This window comes from Zophobas morio, unplaced genomic scaffold, assembly GCF_036711695.1.
Source record: "Zophobas morio isolate AGI-343-1 ecotype UQ-CSIRO unplaced genomic scaffold, CSIRO_AGI_Zmor_V1 ptg000011l, whole genome shotgun sequence".
Classification (NCBI taxonomy): Eukaryota; Metazoa; Arthropoda; class Insecta; order Coleoptera; family Tenebrionidae; genus Zophobas; species Zophobas morio.
Genome location: NW_026972116.1, coordinates 21,712,564 through 21,718,644, shown reverse-complemented (window position 1 = coordinate 21,718,644; position 6,081 = coordinate 21,712,564). Strand labels below are relative to the sequence as shown.

The following is a 6,081-nucleotide window of genomic DNA, read 5'->3' as shown; positions in this document are numbered from 1 at the left end:
TAAAAAAATAAAACATCATGAATCCCGAGACAATTTGGACTTCTTTAAAAATAAAAGATTCTTTCCAATTATTAAAAAAAAATAAATCACCAGAGATTCCTGAAATTCTTTCGAATTCTTTAAAAAATAAAAATATTCTTTCCAGTTATTGAAAAAACAACAAAACACCAGGGATTCCCAAAGTTCTTTCAAGTTCTTAAAAAAATAAAACATTAGGGATTCCCAAGATTCTGTGAACTTCTTTCAAAAATAAAACATTATGGATCCCGAGATAATTTGGACTTCTTTAAAAATATAAAATACCAGAGATCCTAAGGTTCTTTACACTTCTTTAAAAAAATAAAATATAAGGGATCCCTGAGACTCTTTTGGTTGATTTAATAAAAAGTGTTCCCGAAATTCTTTCAAGTTCTTAAAAAAATAAAACACCAGGAGTCTCCGACATTCTTGCGACTTCCCTAAAAAAAATAAAACACCAAATATTTCCGAGATTCTTTGGACTTCTTAAAAAAATATTTTATATCAGGGATCCTTGAGATTTTTTTTGGCTTCTTTAATGAAAGATTCTTTTAGCTTCTTTAATAAAATAAATCTCAAAGATTCTTTTAAGTTCTTATAAAAAACACATAGGGAGTCTTCGAGATTCCTTAGACTTCTTTTAAAAAAAGTAAAACAAAGTAGGTCCCCAACATTATTTCAAGTTTAAAAAAAAATTACACATCAAAAATTTTCATGATTCTTTAGACTTCTTTGAAATTATAAAAAACCAGGGACGCCCATTCCTTTGGACTTCTTAAAAGATATATCAGAGATCCGTGAGATTCTTTTGGCTTCTTTAATAAAATAAACCCCCAAGATTCTTTCAAATTCTCAAAAAAAAAAAATAGAATATCAAGTAACCCTGAAATTCTTTTGAAAATATCAAAAATCCGTGAATATTTTCTTTTTGGCTTCTTTAATGAAATAAATCACCAAAAATTTCCGAGATTCTTTGGACTTTGTTAAAATCTCAAGCACCAGGAACCCCAAGATTCTTTGGAAATCTTAAAAAAAAAGCACCAGAAGTCTCTGAGATTCTTTCGACTTCTTGCAAAAATAATAAAACAGCAAGGATTTCCGAGATACTTTGGACTCCTTTGAAAAATATAAAACACCAGGGATCCCCAAGATTATTTTATTAAAAAAAAAAATTATAAAACATAAGGGATCTTCGAAACTCTTTCGGCTTGTGTAATAAAATGAGTCACCAGGTGTTCCCGAGATTCTTTCAAAAAAAAATAAAACACAATAGATCCTAAAGATCCTTTCAAGTTAAAAAAAATACCAAATATTTCCGAGATTCTTTGGAGTTCTTTGAAAATATAAAACATCAAGGACGTCCGTTTTTTGGACTTCTTAAAAAATATATCAGGGAGCCCTGAGATTTTTCTGGCTTCTTTAATAAAATAAATCACCAAGGATTCCCGAGATTCTTTGAACTTTTTTAAAATATAAAGTATCAATGGTCCCAAATTTCTTTGAAATTCTTGAAAAAATAAAAAAAAACAGAAGCCCCCATATTTTCACTGGTTCTTAAAAAAAATAAAACACCAGGCATTCTCGAGATTCTATGCACTTCTTGAAAGCAATAAAACACTAGAGGCCTCCGAGATTCATTCTCTTTCTTTAAAAAAATTAACTCCCAATATTCTTAAAAAATAAAACACCAGGAGTCCCCGAGATTCTTTTGACTTCTCTAAAAACAAAAAAATAAAACACCATAGGTCCCCAAGATTTTTTCAAGCTCTTAAAAAATAAAACACCAAATATTTCTGCGATTCTTTCGACTTCTTTGAAAAATATAACACATCAGGGATTCCCAAGATTCTTTGGATTTCTTAATAGTATATTAAAGAACGAGTTTCATAAGGCAAATATTGAGGCACGAATCCAAGTTTATAGAACGAGCGGCGAAGCCGCGAGTTATATAAAGGATGAGTGCCTCAATGGCCTTATGAACGAGTTATTTATACTATTTTTTTTACCGCACACGTTTTTTCCCAAAATTTAATTGAAATTTGCATTTTTTTTAATCTGGGGACTTTTGTCGTGGTTGGTGATGAGTTGGTCTGACACTAACCACGAAATATTTGAGGTTCGAATTTTCACAACAACAATTGTAATTCGAATCAATTCGAGTTTTTGTAATTTAAAATTGGTTAAAATGTCTTGCGAAGAAGTTACGCGTCCGGAAACGTGGGAAATTTTAAGTTTAGATTTGCCACTGACATTCACCTGACATTTCTTGTCATTGCTACCAATCTTACCGATCTAAATTACACCAGATCTATTAAAGAACTCCTTTCCGCTATTAACGAACTGCTGTGACGTCATTTGCGTGCGTTAATAGCTCTATTAGAAAACCAAAAAACGTGGGCTGTAGAAAAAAAAAATTAATCACCACAGGTTTCCAAAATTCTTTCGGCGTCTTTAAAAACAAAAAAATAAAACACCATAGGTCCGCAAGATTTTTTCAAGCTCTTAAAAAATAAAACACAAAAGATTTCCGAGATTCTTTGGACTTCTTTGAAAATGTAAAACAACAAGGAGACGCAAGGTGCTCTGAAATTCTTAAAAACAATAGAAAATCAAGGATCCCTAAGACTCTTTGGACTTCTTAAAAATAATAAAACACCAGGAATCTCTGAGATTCATTCGATTTCTTGAAAAAATAATAAATTAGCAAGAATTTCCGCGATTCTTTGGACTTCTTTGAAAAATATAACACATCAGGGATCCCCAAGATTCTTTGGACTTTAAAAAAAATAAAATATCTGAGATCATCAAGATTATTTCGACTTGTTTAATAAAATAAGCACCAGGTGTTACCGAGATTCTTTCTAATTAAAAAAATAAATAAATAAAACACCAAAGATTTCCCAGATTCTTTGGATTTCTTAAAAAAAAAATTAATCACCACAGGTTTCCAAAATTCTTTCGGATTCTTAAAAAACAAAAAATAAAACACCATAGGTCCCCAAGATTTTTTCAAGCTCTTAAAAAATAAAACACCAAGTACCGCCAAGCTTCTTTCCAATTAAAAAAAAAATACCGGGGTCCCTAAGATTCTAAAAAAATAAATCACCAGAGGCCGTCAAGATTCTTTTCAGTTTTTTTTAATAAAACACCATGCGCCTCCAATATTCTTTCCAAGTGTTAAAAAATTATAAAACATCAAGGATTCCGGACATTCCTTGAATTTCTTTGAAAAAATAGAACACCAGGAACCCCCATAATTCTTACGGTTTCTTTAAAAAAATAAAATAGCAGGGAGTCCCGAGATTCTCTGGCCTTCTTTAAAAATGTTAAAAAAAGAAGATACTGGTTCTATAGTTGAATATGTATATATAAATGAAATAGTTCTCCGCTTTTCACTCTGGAAAACATCAATGTGTTCATTTCTTTCACTCAAAATAAAGATTCGAATAGATTCAGTATCGACGAAAGAATATTCAAGAAAAAAATGTTCACGTTATGTTGCCTTTTAGACAAAAATATTTTAAATGAGATTGAGAATACACTTATTAAAGATTAAGAATTCAAATGGTAAAAAAATGCCTTTAGTATTATGTATCGGGGGCGCCATATCCTCCTAATAGGATCAAACTGACACATCCACAATCACTTGAATCTGATAGGTAAGCCACACCTTTTCAAAGTGCATTAAACACACTACATCTCCTATTAATCCCCTAATGGTTCCCTGTGGAAGTCACGCACACAAACAAAAGCTTCAGTAAGCTATTAGGGAGTTATGTTAATCTGACCATCATCTAAAACTCTTCCACATCTTTCAACCTGTCAATATATTCCGATCTCCAGATAACACAAATTCGGAGAATCCTCCAATTTCCACGAAACCCATCACGAAGAAAGCCCACCCTTATTCGGAAACACACACTTTCAAAAATTATCAAAAAAAAAAAAACGCAAAGGATTTAGTAAGAGATTATAAATATGTACATTTTGTGTGCTAGCCCTACTCCAGCGCAATTTTTCCGAAGGTACCTCGCACATCTCGCGTAGGTAAGACCTTCTAATTTGCGAAAGTCTTGTTTTGTTCCATTGTTTCTGTCGCCATGACAGGCTCGGCCAATCAGGAGCCAGCGTAAGGGTGTATTGTTATTGTGATGAAAAGGACCCTCGCATTGTGTCGCCCCCTTTGTGAGCCAGATTATTCTGTCGTTTTTTACGTCATTTTAATGGAACGTCAGGGGTGCATAAGCCAACGCGCTGATTGGAGTATGTTTTGTTAAAACATGGCTCCAGGGAACGTGCGAAAAATTCACTTTTTTAATTAGCATTCAGAGTAGCTTCCAGACTTATTTGGGTTCAATCGATCGGGTGTGTTTTTACTTTTCGGGGATGAAATTGCGACGCAGAGGTGTTTTTAACAGCTGCAGCGGACAGGAAACTACGTTTCTAATTTAGGGGCTTTGTTGGGATTTGACAGAGCTTAGACTGATATGTAGATTATGGTCGGAGGACGGGATTGGATGTAATGTGACAAAGTCGGGGTGTATTATACACAATTTGGGAAGAATTGTGGGGAGATTATTTGATAGGAATCTGTGGTGAGTGTAAGGTGAGACTTGACCGAAATCCTATTATGAGGTATCAAAAAGGTGCACTTTTAGTGTAGGTAGTAACAGATTTTTAGAAATGTGGTGATGGATTTAACCAACAACATAAAATATGATCCCACATAGGTATTTTGCGGGTTTTCAGTTTTGTTCTCTGATAGATGCTATTTGTAGTATTTCAAAATTTGTATTTTAATTCATTTTAATAAATGGCGCCTATGAGGTAGACAACCAGTAATTCGTATTCTAGAAAAATGGATATTACTACTATTTTTAAAAAGCAACAATTTTTCATTGCGGCATTTTTAGAACCCACTTGATATATTAACGTTTCTTTTTCTTTTCTACAATATTTTTTTATAAAGTTATTGTTTCCGCAGTAAAAAATTACAGTATATGTTACATAACAAAATTTTCGAACACCAATTAACAATGACTCATGTGAAGATACATAAGAGCAAAAAAAAACAAAAATATGCACTATATAAAGCAAAAAAAAAAACACTTGGCAGCGGTGGGATTCGAACCCACGCCTCCGAAGAGACTGGTGCCTTAAACCAGCGCCTTAGACCGCTCGGCCACGCTACCTGTTGTTCTCTGTGGGGTTCTATATCGTTATCCTGTCACAACAATGAGATAAATTTATAATTATTTCATATTTTCCTTATCAGTAGATATTGACAATAAATTTTTTCTCTAGGATATCCTCGGCACAAAGGGCAAAAATTACATCAATAAGGATCTTTTTATCGCAAGTAAAAATAAGTTAAAAAACAAAATACTCATGTGATAAGAAATGTGGCATGTAGTAATGTAGCAATCACTGAATCACTGAATGCAAAGTCAAATATAGTTCTAATCTTAAAAAAGTAATCACATGGAATACTGGAATTCGTAAATATTTAGAGATCACTCCAATTTTTTTTCATAGTTTATCACAGAACTAAATAAATTTGGTATCTACGGTGGCGGCGATTGTGGTTGTAGTCAGAGTCAGAGGCGAATAGAACTAGTGTACATACTTAAATTAGAAAATATAGAAATAAAAGTAGGGCAAATGATGACACATAACGGCAATTTATTATTCAAAATTCCGTCCAGCAAATGTAAAAAAAACAAAGCAAATTCGCGTATTTCTCATACTCCTGACAACATAACCAGTACAATTGTAAAACGCGTTTTTTAGCTCTTCTAGAAAGTTCTATTCTATTTACGTTCCATTCCGAAAATTTCTTACGTCAATTTGTCGATCAGATAAAAAAGAAAACATCGATTATATCTGTCTATAACTTACTTTTTGTTTGTCCTTTTTTTCACTCTTTTATTGTTGTTTTTTGTCGTCTTTGTTGGTCGCTTTTTGAGCCTCTTTTTATTATCCTTCCTTTTATATTTTGACGCCTTTTTTGTTTGTCCACTATTTTTGTCATTTCTCGTCGCTTTTTTTAAGTTGTATCGCTTT

General features: G+C 32.6%; 1 non-coding gene across 1 annotated transcript; it reads right to left on the bottom strand.

Annotated features, from left to right (window-relative positions):
• Window positions 1–5,128: 5,128 nt before the first annotated feature.
• On the bottom strand, window positions 5,129–5,210 carry Trnal-aag (transfer RNA leucine (anticodon AAG)). The gene has a single exon. It is a non-coding gene; the product is annotated as a tRNA-Leu (tRNA).
• Window positions 5,211–6,081: the final 871 nt, after the last annotated feature.